The following is a 15,718-nucleotide window of genomic DNA, read 5'->3' as shown; positions in this document are numbered from 1 at the left end:
TGATCTTCGAGTCTTCATCTCCTTTTTGGCTCAAACTTCGAGGTAGGGATACCCTACTCCTCTCTATGCGTTTTGCCTTTAAATTTTAGTATTTTGAGATGTTGGGGTTGGTTTGGTAATTTTGTGAAAGTTAGGGGCTTTTTGTGTAAATGTACAAAAGTTGGGGTTTTATTTATAATAAACCTAGATGCATGTTCGGCATAGAGAAATGAAATAAATGTTGAATCATTGATGAAGATGGGACCTAAGGGTTGAAATGTTAATTATGGAAAATGACCTAATTACATTGTTTGATTAATTGGGATAATTAATTGTGAGAAATGAGGAAATGAAATGGAATTATTGGAATTGGGAATGTATGGGGTTAAAGGGTGTAGTTGAATTGTTTATCACACACCGAAATGAAATGTTGATTGAATATTCATTGTGCATTTATTTTCTGTATAGAAATAACTGCTTTGGGCTATTGTAGACACCCCATTTTTGACCGTCCTCAAGACTTGGACGTCACTGTTTGAACACACGGTGATCTTCCATGTTTGTGTTCGTTTGGAGTTCCCGGAGGTCTCGGCTCGCGCGCCTTGCCTCAGGATCCCCGAACTCGACCTTTTAGTGTCTGGTTTTGCACCAAACACTTGCATCTTGCCTTTGAGAGGCAGAGTGGGGCTTGTAGACCATCCCCACCCTTCACCGGCAGTGGCTAGATGCCACCGGCTGGTTTTTGCTGCCACCGGCAATATAGTTTGCCGGCCGGCACTCTTTGTTGCCGGTCAGCACTATTTTGTGCCGGTCGGCACTTTGTTTGGCCAAGATGGCATTTTTTGCCGGCCGATTGCTGTTCATCTGCTTTTGCAGATATTTTTGGACAGCTGTATAGCTTTTGCTCCCCTCCATACACGTGTATGGAGGGATCTCCCTCTTGCAAAGCTTGTCTTGTAAGCTTTACAAGAGACATATAGAGAGGGTCTCTCTCTAAGGCAAGAGGAGAGCTTTTAGACATTTTTGAGGAGAGAAGACAGAGGAGAGCTCTGGTTTTCTAGGGTTAGGGTTAGACATACACAACCTATCTCTCTTTTCCTCTCATTTTGCATACTAGGTGTTTTGTGTCTCATTATTGCACACAAACACCTAGTGTTTCACCTTCCTCTTGGAACTGAGGTTCTAAAGAGTGTGTTTTGAAGTTTTTGTCTTGGATTCAAGCTCAAGGAGGCCATTGGAGCACCTTTGTTGAAGAGGACTACAAGGGTTCTGCAGGAATACTCTGCCGACCGGCAGTGTAATGTGCCGACCGGCACTATTTTCTCTGCCGACAGCTTCAACTTTGTGCCGATGGCCATACAACACTGCCGGTGGAAATTTCATCTAGCCGGTGATGATACCCTCTGTCCAAGGATGTAGTCCTGAGGTTTTGACAACCTCCAAAGGAGGAAAGGGAGGAAAACAGAGGCAACTTGCGCATGGTGGCGCGCTTCCCGAGGCGTTTTCCCGCTTTATTTAATTAGTTAATTTGTTAATTAATTAATTTGTAATATTTAATTAGCTTGCGTAGTTAATTAATTTGTAATATTTATTCGGTCCCTCCGAGCGAGGGCAAATCTGTAATAAGTGTGTGTGGGTGGTGTGTATGTCTTCCAACCTCACTTCTTTCTTCCCTTTTATTTACCTGCTTATGATGGTAGATTAGGGCACGTTTAATTTAGCATACCTCATGCTATGCATGCGTGCATCCATGCATTTGTATTGCATGCATTAGGCTCGGTACATCACGCTAACTGCATTTGTACTTCAATTCAAAAATTGACTATGTGATAATTGTGCATTTTCACATGACATGTCTAGGATTAGCCGAGCCTATCTTAGCGACATTTTGTATGCGATGCATTAGGCACTTCACATGGACTTGGATCATGCATGTTTGCTAACAAGTTCTTTGTTTTGGCACGGAGTACTATATAAGTATTTCCGCTTTAGCATATCGCATGAGTGTGAATGTTACCATGACAGCATGCTTAACATGTGGCTAGATGCTTATGTGTTAAACTGTTTTGAATGCCTGTGGGTGAAGGCCGGATTGTTTGAGTTGGAAAAACTCGTTGAAATCCGTATTTTAGCCTACTTGCGAGTAGCAAATTCCAAAGCATTTTCAAACCAAACGGATGTGCAATGTTTATTTCCAAATTAGGCAATCTAGTCTATACTTGTTTGCTGTGCGCATAACATAGTAATTCTAGGCTAATAAATGGAATAAGAACACGTAAAGTTTTCAAAAACGGATATCACGGTTAGTAGAGGCCGGTCTTCGGACCGGGCGAAAGGGGGTGCTCATAGCTGACCTTCCCCGATCGTACCCAAGCTCCCGAGCCGAGACAACTCCGGTGATGACGGACATGTGGCCTTCGGCACCGAGTCAGGGTTTCCTAAATTCTCCCATTTTAAAATATTTAGGTGGCGACTCTGTATCTGGCAAAGCAGTCCATGTTTGGCACTACTTTTTCAAAAATCAGTTTCTCGAAAACTATTTCATTTTCCAAAACGGTTTTCAAATCAAAAATCGAACAAGTACGTTAATCCGACTCTCATTTTGATCAAAACCGTTTTAGTAGAAAGCAAAAACGAAAAAATGGTTAAAATAATGAACTAGGGGCACAGTTGAGCCAGGCGTTCTGTCTTTCCCCGGTCATCGACGTACTTGCCAGAAGAGCGCTCTACCCGTCAGAAGAAATAGCTGTGAGCTAACGATGTTGAGCATGAACCCACAACTTCCTATTCATCCATCAATCACCCCGGGGAGGGATGAAAAATGAGAGATTGAAGAATAGAGAGGTGTAAGTTGAGAGAAAAGCGAGAAAAAAAGGGTTTTGAGAGAAAATCCGAGCTCGAGAGCCGAGTGATGCGAGAATCACAAATCAGAAAGGGTAGGAAACAATACCCAGATTGAACTGGCTCCTCGTGGTCCGAGGTCTCCCATCTTCGTTTACGTGTCTGTGTGTCGTGTCTCTCTGATTTGACGGTCTCGTCTTTTGTTTTCAGTCTTTTCCGAGCGCGCCTCGTTGTGTTTAGGTCGTGTACCTCTTCGTTTGAGTCCTCCCCGCTGTGTTCAGTTGTAGGCTCGATATCCCGGTCTGAAAAACCCTCAATTCGATTTCAAAAATCGTTTATGCTCAGAATGATGTGCCATTCTCTACATTTGAGCGTGTTTCGACTCCAACCGGTTCCATCTTTGAGGTCCGTCCTGTCAGATTGGGCCGTTTGTTCAGAATTTGCCGTGTGCAGAATGAATCGAATGCTGTGTTATGGGCTGTATGCAGATTAATCCCCAACAGAGTAAGGGCTGTGTGTCCAGAATCAGGCAGTGGGTTGCTTGGGTTATTTTGCTGTTGGCTGTTTAAGTTATCTGATTATTACAGCGCGAGTGTTCAATTTTCAGACAACCAATTAATTCCATTTACATTGAGGTGTAACATGATGAGATGTGATGCAATGCATGAAATGTGTAAATGTAAACACTTTTTCAGATAAAAAGTCTGTTTCATTTACTTAGCTTTTCAAATGTACAAGTTTTGGAAGCAAAAATCTGTCTGCGGCAGTACAAGGTAATCTATCTACCAACCAAAAAGAAAAGTACAAAGAAAGAAAGAAAAGATAGCAAAAATCTGCATCTGTGTCAAGCACTCCGAAGGGCCGTCAGTCTGTCCTGGTCCTCTTCCTGGACGAGGGTCCAGGAGCATCATCAGCGTCGTCGTCAGAGCCCGAGCTAGAATCGCCTCCGGTCTCCTCCTCCGATGACCCTGCCTCCGCCTCTGACTCCTCCTCGTCGTCATCGTCCGGGACTGGAGCTCGCGAGCTACTCCCGATGTGAGTACGCCCTCCCCTGGTACGGGGAAATATCCTGCCCTCCTCATCTCTCCCCCGAGCAGGGACAGCAGGTCTAGCTGGAGCACCTCCTGCCATGGGAATCTGGAAAGGAGGCTGAAAAGTACACGAAAGGGAAATGCATCAGAATGCCGTGAGCAGTTTATCAATGCAGAATGCAGTGTGTGAGTACAATGTATGAATGCCGTGAGCAGTTTATCAGTGCAGAATGCAGTATGTGAGTACAGTGTATGAATGCCGTAAGCAGTTTGTCAGTACAGAGTTTAGTGCAGAATGCAGTGTATGCAGTATGTCAGATGCTGTGAGATCAGTGTATCGGGTGTTGTGCCGTGCGTCAGATTATGTAAAGCAGAGTATGAATGGTTTGAGGCCAGTGTCAGAAGGACATACCGGTATGCTGTAGACGGCCAGGAGGTCAAATGTCCGCTGAAGCATCCCCATCATCGAGGCATTCATCGCCAACGACTGACGGGTGTACTCAGAAGAGGCCTGCAAAAGTATCAGATGCATTAGTATTCTGTGGAATATCAAGTAAACTGAAATGAATAACTGTACGAAGTGCAGTGATACATACCGGCGGTAAGTCGGGGATGTCAATGAACTCGTGACCAGCCGGTGGAGGGGCAAAGGGGATCTGATAGGTCGACCCACCCTGCCCCTGGAAAGTCAGTACAGCGGGCAGGGCAGGCCAGCCAGCTCCTCGTCCTCCCCGCGCTCCGCCCCTGCCACGGACCCGGGCCCTCCTCGAAGATCCAGCCCCTGCTCCCGCTCCGGCCCCAGCCGCCGATGCTACAGGCCTGGCCCCCTCTGCTCGACGACCGCTCAAGGGACGCATCAGGTACGTCCGCACGTACTCCTGATAGTCGCCGGTGCCTCAGAAGCCGGCCTCCTCCCAGCCGATGGAGTAATCATCCAGTTGCTCAGGGGTCAGCCCCTCGGTCTCCCTCATCTCTGCAGGAGGGTGAACCGGGACTATCTGCTCAGGTAACCCGCGGGTCTGGCGTAGAAAACGCTCCCCCAGGTACCAAGCCCGACAGACCGAGCCCTCAAGCAAAATCCGGAAACGCGAGGTCTCCTCAGCACTAGGGAACCGACCCCGCATCGCCGACGGCAAGGAAGCCCATGGCCGCCATGTGATCTGAAAGTGACAGACAGTTTGTTATCTACTGTTATTGAAACATGTAGTGGGAAAGCGAAGCTAAACGAACTGAAAATAAAGCATACATCTGTGGGGGTGATGGTGTCGAAATATCGGCGGAAGAAGCCGAAAGTCTCTCGTGGTCGCCGGGTGCATCTCCCGTCAAAGCGAATCGAGAACGGGACAGCCGGAGGAGGCTCCGCGACTGGTACGGGTGCAAGCCTAGGGAAGTAGGCGTAAACCCACAGCTGCAAAACAGATGTCAGTACGACTATCAGAAAAAGCAGAATATACAGAATAAAGCAGAAATGGCAGAGCCGTGTGTTGAGCCGTGTATTGTGTGCAGTGTATAGTGTGAGCAGTATACAGTCAGTGTAAAGCATAATGTATGTGTGTGCCGTGTGTACAGTATACAGTGAGTGTAAAGCAGACCGCAGTGTGTGCAGTGTACAGAGTACAGAGAATATCGGACAGAAATGAAAAGCGGAGAAGGAATGTACCTCCCAAGCTCGCCAGTAACCTCCGAGCAGCTGGCCGCTGCCGCGAGAAGCCGAGCTCATATATCCGTATAAGGTGGCCAGAGCAGCGCCGCCCCAATCGTAGTGCAAGATGTCCCGGACGTCCACCAGTGCGCTGAGAAGGCAGAGAGGCACGGTGTTCGCCCGGTCGGCAAAGATAGTAGTCCCGAACAGGAACATGAGGAAGCCGCGGGCATACCTCTCCACGTCCTCCTCGGTCATCTGAGTCTCCTCCCCCAATGCGGGCTGGACCCTGAACTGTGTCTCGAACCAGGAGTATCGGACGAAGCCTGGACGAGCTAGCGATGGGGCCTCCCCCAGTAGATGGACCTGAGCGGCGGTCCACTCATCCATGTCGGTGTCGAAAGGGATCGGATCCCCCCTACCCCGATGTCTGTGAGCATCGAGAAGTCATAAGGGGTCATCGTCATGTCCCCTGCAGCAGAAAAATGGAAAGAATCGGTGGTGTCCCACCACCTCTCCGCCAAAGCAGCAAGGAGAGGTCTGCATGTGGAGAGCCTAGAGAGCCCTCGGCAGAAGGTGCCGAAGCCCGCTCGGTCCACGATGCGCTGGACCGCATCAGGGAGCTCATCATACCACTCCCGTGCACCAGTATTCCCATACCCGCGAATGGTATGGGAACCCTCCTGCAAACAGAAAATGACAATTGCAAGACAACATTCAAAATGCAGTTTTGAAAGGACAGATATGGCATGTATGCAAGTTTGACAGATTCAGACAAATACTGGGTACTAGTGTGTGTGCAGTAGAATACAGTGTGTGCCGTGTGTTTGGGTGATTCAGGACTAGTGCAGTGTGTGTGCATGTGTCAGTCTCAAGCAGATATCAGTTGTATGTATGTTTACAGTCAACTACGGTCTACGGCATATCAGATTTCAGCAGTTAGAGAATACAACTAACTATGGCAGTTTTGTATCCTACATTGCAGAAAGTAAAGCAGAAAGAAGAAAAATTACCTCGGGAGTGCCGAATGAAAGATGGGAGGTAGGCTCGCGTAGTAGTAGCTCAGGCGCCGCGTACCTCTCAAAGCTCCGGAACTGACGCAGGCCGTCTGGGGGCAGAACGTGGATCGCCGGCCGGTAGGTCGCCGGGTCGAACGGGCGCTCGCTCAGTGGTAAGAGCTCGACCCCGGGATCCATCTCGTGGTCCGGGGGAGTCCCGCCACGTGGAATGTCGTCCGGCATGTAGAGAGTGGTGTGAAAATGGCCCGGAAAAGGAAAACCGGGTCGGAATACGAAGAGTCAACTGAAAAGTCAACTCCCGAGAGGGTCGGAAATGGCCGGGAAGGCCGGAATGTGAAGAGGCACGGAAATGAAGAGGAAAGTGAGGGGAACAAACCCCGAAAAGGCGAGAACGCCGAACGAGGCACCGAAACGAGAATGTGATCGGTGGAAAATGTCCGAAACGCGAAGAGGATCGCGAATCCGACGATGAAACGAGCGTGGAACGCGAAGAAACGGGCGAAAAATGAGAGAGAAATACCCTAGAGAGAGAGAGGAAGGGATTTCGGCGGTGGAGAAGTGAGAAAATAGGGCTTGAAGCCCTATTTTATAACACCCAAGGTGAAAAGACAAAACTGCCCCGTACCAGCAACTGTTTGCCGGTCGGCAATGTTTTGTGCCGGCCGGCACTTTTTTGTGCCGATGGAATTGTTTTTGTGCCGATGGCCAGCCGGTGGCCTCATCTTTCGGCCGGTGGGGTTCCTACAGCCTTGTTTAGGCCATTTGAGTTGTTTTTGGTCTTCATAGCTGAAGAAAGTACAAGAAAGTGCATCTCCGACGCTCAACCGACCTCCGTTTTGACCGTGGGCCGTGTCTCCAGTGCGTGGCACTCGAATTCGTGCGAGGTGTATCCTTTTTGTATCCTTTTGAATTCAAAAGCTACCCCATGTGTGTTGCACAAGTTCATCACACTACTTCGGTGCATTACATCGCGCTGTCGCGCGCCACACATTTGCATTGTTGTGCACGTGTTACATGCGTTGCAACACGCACCCCTTTGCATTGTCGTGCACATTTCTCATGCATCATCATTGCATTTCCATTCCATGCATTGTCATGCATTTCGGAATACGTGCGTTGTTGCGCATTCAAGCCCATTTACACTCCGTGTGGCATGCATGTCACACTTGGCATCGCACTGTTTTGTGCATTGTATTGTTCGCGCTGTTCTGCGCATTGCACTGTTTTGTGCATTTCAAAATTGTTCGCGCTGTTCCGCGCATCGCACTGTTTTGTGCATTTCAAACCTCGCGCTGTTCTGCGCATTGCACTGTTTTGTGCATTTCAATTTCGCGCTGTTTTGCGCATCTCATTGCATTTTGCATGCATTCCACCGCACTGTCCTGTGCACTCGCGTTGCCTAACGCATTGCGCTATTTTGCGCATCATACCGTCGTGCAATACCACGGTCTGGCGAGACCTTAAACACGCACGGTCTGGCGAGACCTTAAACACGCACGGTCTGGCGAGACCTTAAACACGCACGGTCTGGCGAGACCTTAAACACGCACGGTCTGGCGAGACCTTAAACACGCATGGTCTGGCGAGACCTTAAACACGTACGGTCTAGGAGACCTTAAATCCTTGGAAGGTGTAAGACCTTTAGTGTTCGCATTGTCGTACACTTCGAGAGCCGCGTGTTGTCGCGCATTCCATGCAACATGCATTTCATACATCATTTGCATCTCAAAAAAACAAAAAAACAAACAAAACATGCATTGTCATGCATACATTTTGCATTCCGGTCTAGGAGACCTTAAATCCTCTGAAGGTGCAATTCCTTTGGTGTTCGTCGTGCCCGAACGACTTTTTCGGTGGTCTGGTAAAGCCACCTGCCTGTGCTTGCGATGAGTTCCTAGAAGACCAACTGGGACGGTGGAAACTAGAGTTCGAACGGCTTATGCCTAGAACGCAAAGGTTCGGGAGTTCCGAGACTAAAGTCTGGTTTAAATACCCAGAGGTTTACCCTCGGCTTGAAATCTGTATGGAAGCCCCATAGGTTGAGGCGGCATGTCTATGCCTCAGTTCTGGATACTGAACCAACCTAGTATATCACCCTGTTGGTAAGATAGGGAAAGTTGCAATCATAGTCATTGCATCATAGTGCATTGTCATGCATTTGCATTGTAGTTTGCATGCATTCATTGCATCGCCTTCCGCCTATGGCTTGCGCCTTTCCAGGTTGAGCTTGGTCTGGTATGTGTCCTTACATTTCATGTTAAAACACAGTTCTGTATGTGTATCGCGCCGATTCCACGTTGATATGTTGGTTGAGGGTTGCGGCACCTTTTCTGTGTTACACATGGCTCGTACGTGTGCATGCCTTTCCTAGGCAAGATTTGGTTTGGCTTGCGTGCCATATCCATTGTATCCATATCCATTCCATTGCATATTTATAGATATTGCATTGTAGATTGCATGCATTCATTGCATCACCTTCCGCCTTTGGCTTGCACCTTTCCAGGTTGAGCTTGGTCTGGTATGTGCCCTTACTTTTCATGTTAAAACACAGTTCTGTATGTGTATCGCGCCGATTCCACGTTGATATGTTGGTTGAGGGTTGCGGCACCTTTTCTGTGTTACACATGGCTTGTATGTGTACATGCTTTTCCTAAGCAAGATTTGGTTTGGCCTGCGTGTCATATTCATCCATTACATTGTAGTGTAATTTTTGCATCCGGCATTAGGATCGTAGTCCTTTCTCCAGCGGGTTGTTTCCCCACTTATGTCAATTCCACCCAATGCTTGTTCTTGCGTCTGTCTACAATACTCATAGTTCAGTTGACCGTTCTATGGTAGACAGACTTGTTACCTCCATCAATCTATTTGACATAGGTGTGGTTTCGAACCGTTCGTGATTGGATCACGATTCAAATGCTTTGCATGTAGCTTGCATTGTTTCAATTATATTGCATGTTTATTTGCATTGTTTATACATTGTTTTGTATATATTGCATTTCGTTTTGCATCCACATTTGCATTGTCATGCATGTTGCTAATCATATTGTACCTGTTAAGTTTGTTTTCTTTGCAGGCACGATATTGCATGTACGGTTCATTTGAGGCTGGTGCAACCAGACGAGCCGCACAAGTATTTTATCTCCGAGTGAGACGTATTGAGAATTCCATAATTCTCTTACATCCTTTCTGCATTGTAGTGTAGTTTGGTATGCTAGCTTAAAACTGTCCCATGTTTGCTTCATTACAGCTTTCTTTGCATGATCATAAGTTGTGCTCGGCTCTGTGCATTGTCTTGCATTTTGCCCCTGCCTCCGGGCGCATACCTTATTTGTCTTGTATGCTTGTCTGAGTCTTTGGCCTTCTCAAAAATGGGTCGTCTCTGGGCTTTGACATTCACTCCCGTCATTGTTATGACTTTCGAGTTCTGTCAAAGAGGGGCAACTGTAGACACCCCATTTTTGACCGTCCTCAAGACTTGGACGTCACTGTTTGAACACACGGTGATCTTCCATGTTTGTGTTCGTTTGGAGTTCCCGGAGGTCTCGGCTCGCGCGCCTTGCCTCAGGATCCCCGAACTCGACCTTTTAGTGTCTGGTTTTGCACCAAACACTTGCATCTTGCCTTTGAGAGTCAGAGTGGGGCTTGTAGACCATCCCCACCCTTCACCGGCAGTGGCTAGATGCCACCGGCTGGTTTTTGCTGCCACCGGCAATATAGTTTGCCGGCCGGCACTCTTTGTTGCCGGTCAGCACTATTTTGTGCCGGTCGGCACTTTGTTTGGCCAAGATGGCATTTTTTGCCGGCCGATTGCTGTTCATCTGCTTTTGCAGATATTTTTGGACAGCTGTATAGCTTTTGCTCCCCTCCATACACGTGTATGGAGGGATCTCCCTCTTGCAAAGCTTGTCTTGTAAGCTTTACAAGAGACATATAGAGAGGGTCTCTCTCTAAGGCAAGAGGAGAGCTTTTAGACATTTTTGAGGAGAGAAGACAGAGGAGAGCTCTGGTTTTCTAGGGTTAGGGTTAGACATACACAACCTATCTCTCTTTTCCTCTCATTTTGCATACTAGGTGTTTTGTGTCTCATTATTGCACACAAACACCTAGTGTTTCACCTTCCTCTTGGAACTGAGGTTCTAAAGAGTGTGTTTTGAAGTTTTTGTCTTGGATTCAAGCTCAAGGAGGCCATTGGAGCACCTTTGTTGAAGAGGACTACAAGGGTTCTGCAGGAATACTCTGCCGACCGGCAGTGTAATGTGCCGACCGGCACTATTTTCTCTGCCGACAGCTTCAACTTTGTGCCGATGGCCATACAACACTGCCGGTGGAAATTTCATCTAGCCGGTGATGATACCCTCTGTCCAAGGATGTAGTCCTGAGGTTTTGACAACCTCCAAAGGAGGAAAGGGAGGAAAACAGAGGCAGCTTGCGCATGGTGGCGCGCTTCCCGAGGCGTTTTCCCGCTTTATTTAATTAGTTAATTTGTTAATTAATTAATTTGTAATATTTAATTAGCTTGCGTAGTTAATTAATTTGTAATATTTATTCGGTCCCTCCGAGCGAGGGCAAATCTGTAATAAGTGTGTGTGGGTGGTGTGTATGTCTTCCAACCTCACTTCTTTCTTCCCTTTTATTTACCTGCTTATGATGGTAGATTAGGGCACGTTTAATTTAGCATACCTCATGCTATGCATGCGTGCATCCATGCATTTGTATTGCATGCATTAGGCTCGGTACATCACGCTAACTGCATTTGTACTTCAATTCAAAAATTGACTATGTGATAATTGTGCATTTTCACATGACATGTCTAGGATTAGCCGAGCCTATCTTAGCGACATTTTGTATGCGATGCATTAGGCACTTCACATGGACTTGGATCATGCATGTTTGCTAACAAGTTCTTTGTTTTGGCACGAGTACTATGTAAGTATTTCCGCTTTAGCATATCGCATGAGTGTGAATGTTACCATGACAACATGCTTAACATGTGGCTAGATGCTTATGTGTTAAACTGTTTTGAATGCCTGTGGGTGAAGGCCGGATTGTTTGAGTTGGAAAAACTCGTTGAAATCCGTATTTTAGCCTACTTGCGAGTAGCAAATTCCAAAGCATTTTCAAACCAAACGGATGTGCAATGTTTATTTCCAAATTAGGCAATCTAGTCTATACTTGTTTGCTGTGCGCATAACATAGTAATTCTAGGCTAATAAATGGAATAAGAACACGTAAAGTTTTCAAAAACGGATATCACGGTTAGTAGAGGCCGGTCTTCGGACCGGGCGAAAGGGGGTGCTCATAGCTGACCTTCCCCGATCGTACCCAAGCTCCCGAGCCGAGACAACTCCGGTGATGACGGACATGTGGCCTTCGGCACCGAGTCAGGGTTTCCTAAATTCTCCCATTTTAAAATATTTAGGTGGCGACTCTGTATCTGGCAAAGCAGTCCATGTTTGGCACTACTTTTTCAAAAATCAGTTTCTCAAAACGATTTGCCAGATTTGGACTCTTTGGTTCAGATTAAGAACCGTGACACAAATCGAGTCCGAACTGTAGCATGAGGCCTCCCACGCGGGCGCTGTTACAGCTATCGGTGGAAGATAGTCGTGATTGTTGTAGGCAATGCATGATGATTAGGCAAACGAAAACTAATCAATGGAATGTGTCATGGAATTTGACGATTGATAGAATACATTAACTGTATGTATTGAGTGATTGTATATAGAACCAATGTGTTTGTATACGTTATGTGTAGAGGAGGAGATGGGGGATGTACTCCGCGGTTTGGGGGAAGATGGGGGATGTACCTCTAAACCGGATAGTGTTGGGAGAAGATAGGGGATGAACTCCGTAGATACAGCTCATATGCTTGTCTAGAGAGGTGAAGATAGAGCTCTTATGCTTATCTTTGTGAAGTGTGGATACAGCTTATATGCTTATCTGTGAATGTGGGATATAGTGGTTATACTTATCTGTTGAGATGATGATAGAGCTAATATGCTTACTTGTTGAAAAAGGGAAAATGGAAAGTAACTTGGACTCATAAGTCGTATGACACAAATATGTGATTTATGTGAATGTATCAGTGTTGGCCATCTATCAATTGCTAATCTTTTAGTCATTGTTCATGGTTGGTTTAGTGTATTTCTACTGGGCTATGGCTCACCTTATATGGGAATATCATTTTCAGGTACAGGTAGCATGCCACCTCCAAGGACGTAGCTTGGAAGGCTAGAGGCGGACATACTTTTGTCATTTTATTTTTGATGTATTACATGTAAATTCAAGCCAAGGGCTTAATGTGTAATTGAGTTAGTACTCTTTTGTTGTAACCAAGTGTTAACTTGGAAAGCTGTAAGCCCGTAGGGCATTTTGCTTTTGTTGTTAACATGTAATACTTTTGTAATGAAACTCTGATTAATAGAAGAATGTGGATATTTTGCATGTCAATGAATATTCCAATTGAGGGTTTAATGTTACTTTTTTTGAGGGCGTTACAGAATCGAAAACACCTTAAAGTTATTCGAAAAAAGGGTTCAGGGGGTGAAAATGAAAAATAGCCTCCCAACCAATGTTGTGATGCAACTAGAAGTTTCCACGTGCCAAATATGATCTGTATGGACAGATAGTATGTAAATAGGACACGTAGGTTGGGAGTTAGAGTTGAAAATGCCTTAAACTTAGTCGAAAAAAGGCGTTCAGGGGGCGAAAACACAAAACAGCCCCACAACCAATGTTGTGATGTAACCGAAAGATTCCCGGTACCAAATATGACTTGTAGGGACAGACGGTACGTACATAGGACACAGGCTGGGAGTTAAGAGTCAAAAATGCCTTAAACTTAGTCGAAAAAAGACGTTCGGGAGGCGAAAATGCAAAACAGCCCCTCAACCAATGTTGTGATGTAACTGGTAGCTTCCCTGTGCCAAATATGGCTTGTAGGGACAAACGGTACATAAATAGAACATGTAAGCTGGGAGTTAGAGTCGAAATGCCTTAAACTTAGTCGAAAAAAAGCGTTCGAGGGGCAAAAATGAAAAACAGCCCCCAACCAATGTTGTGATGTAACTGAAAACTTTCTCGTGCCTAATATGACCTGTAGAGACAGACGATTCGTAAATAGGACATGTACGTTGGGAGTTAGAGTTGAAAATACCTTAAACTTAATCGAAAAAAGGCATTCAGGGGACGAAAATACAAAACAACCCCCCAACCAATGTTGTGATGTAACAGCCAGCTTCCCTGTGCCAAATATGACTTATAGGAATAGACGGTACGTAAGTAGGACACGTAGGTTAGGAGTTAGAGTCGAAAATGCCTTAAATTTAGTCGAAAAAAGTCGCTCGGAGGGCGAAAATACAAAACAGACACCCAACCAATGTTGTGATGTAACCGGCAGGTTCCCCGTGATAAATATGACCTGTAGGAACATATGGTACGTAAATAGGACATGTAGGTTGGGAGTTAGAGTCAAAAATGTCTTAAACTTAGTCGAAAAAGGCGTTTGATGGGCGAAATTACAAAACAGCCCCCATCCAATGTTATGATGTAATGGCCAGCTTCCCCATGCCAAATATGATATGTAGGAACAGACGGTACGAAAATAGGACACATAGGTTGGGAGTTAGAGTCGAAAATGTCTTAAACTTAGTCAAAAAAAGACGTTCGGAGGGCGAAAATGCAAAACAGCCCCCCAACCAATGTTGTGATGTAACGAGAAGCTTCCCCATGCCAAATATGACCTGTAGGGATAGACGGTACGTAAATAGGAAACGTAGGTCGGGAGTTAAGAGTCGAAAATGCCTTAAACTTAATCGAAAAAAGGCGTTCGGGGAGCGAAAATGCAAAAAAGCCCCCTAACCAATGTTGTGATGTAACCGGAAGCTTCCCCGTGCCGAATATGACTTGTAAGGACAAACAGTATGTAAATAAGACACGTAGGCTGGAAGTTAGAGTCGAAAATGCCTTAAACTTAGTCAAAAAAAGGCATTCGAGGGGTGAAAATGTAAAACAACCCCCAACCAATGTTGTGATGTAACCGGCAGCTTTCTCATGCCAAATATGACCTGTAGAGACAGATAGTATGTAAATAGGACACATACGTTGAGAGTTATAGTCGAAAATGTCTTAAACTTAGTTGAAAAAAGGCGTTCAGGGGGTGAAAATACAAAACAGCCCCCTAACAAATGTTGTGATGTGACGGCTAGCTTCCCCGTGCCAAATATGACTTGTAGGAACAGACGGTAAGTAAGTAGGACATGTAGGCTGGAAGTTAGAGTCAAAAATGCCTTAAACTTAGTCGAAAAAAGGCGTTCGGGGGGCGAAAATGAGAAACAGACCCCCAACCAATGTTGCGATGTAACCGACAGGTTCCCTGTGCTAAATATGATCGTAGGAACATACGGTACGTAAATAAGACATGTAGGATGGGAGTTAGAGTTGAAAATGCCTTAAACTTAGTCAAAAAAAGCATTCAAGGGCCAAAAATACAAAACAGGCCCCCAACTAATGTTGTGATGTAACGGCCAGCTTCTCCGTGCCAAATATGACATGTAGGAACAGACGGTACGTAATATAGGGCACGTAAATGCCTTAAACTTAGTCGAAAAAAGGTGTTCGGGGGGCGAAAATACAAAACAAGCTCCCAACGAATGTTGTGATATAACTGGTAGGTTTTCCAAGCCAAATATGACCTATAGGAATGGATGGTACGTAAATAGGACACGTAGGAGGGGAGTTAGGGGCGAAAACACCTTAAACTTAGTCGAGAAAAGGAGTTCGGAAGGCGACTATGCAAAAATAATTATTAATTATGTGCAATTATTACTTGTTGCATGAAATATGCGTTCGAGTTTTACATATTTTTCTTTTACATAAATTCGAGTATGCAAAACTAATGATTTATTTGAAAATATTAATTATATTCGAGTTTTATATGTTTTTATTTATTTATTTTAAATATGTCAATATTTAGTCAATACTAATGATTAATTTTATTTGTACAGATGGTTTTTGGCGTGGAATTGTGGATATGACTTTTTTTGACAAGTACGAAAGACATTGTTTTTAGTCTACGGATTAGTATTGTTCGCACACATTAGTTTTATGGCGTGGTACAACTTAGCTTTTGACGTGGTACATATTAATTTTTGATGCGGTACATATTCCTTTTGACGTAGTACATATTAAGTTTTTGGCATGGTACA

General features: G+C 45.4%; 1 long non-coding RNA gene across 1 annotated transcript; it reads right to left on the bottom strand.

The window, feature by feature from the left end:
• Positions 1-3,832: 3,832 nt before the first annotated feature.
• Positions 3,833-4,737, bottom strand: LOC145792361 (uncharacterized). Its single transcript, XR_014331757.1, has 3 exons — positions 4,448-4,737; positions 4,264-4,362; positions 3,833-3,969 (listed from the first exon to the last, which is right to left on the bottom strand). It is a non-coding gene; the product is annotated as an uncharacterized LOC145792361 (long non-coding RNA).
• Positions 4,738-15,718: the final 10,981 nt, after the last annotated feature.

The sequence above is a fragment of the Camellia sinensis genome, chromosome 6 (genome assembly GCF_055761805.1).
Source record: "Camellia sinensis isolate YWXY chromosome 6, ASM5576180v1, whole genome shotgun sequence".
In the NCBI taxonomy this organism is placed as follows: domain Eukaryota; kingdom Viridiplantae; phylum Streptophyta; class Magnoliopsida; order Ericales; family Theaceae; genus Camellia; species Camellia sinensis.
This window is presented reverse-complemented; position numbering and strand designations above follow the sequence as displayed.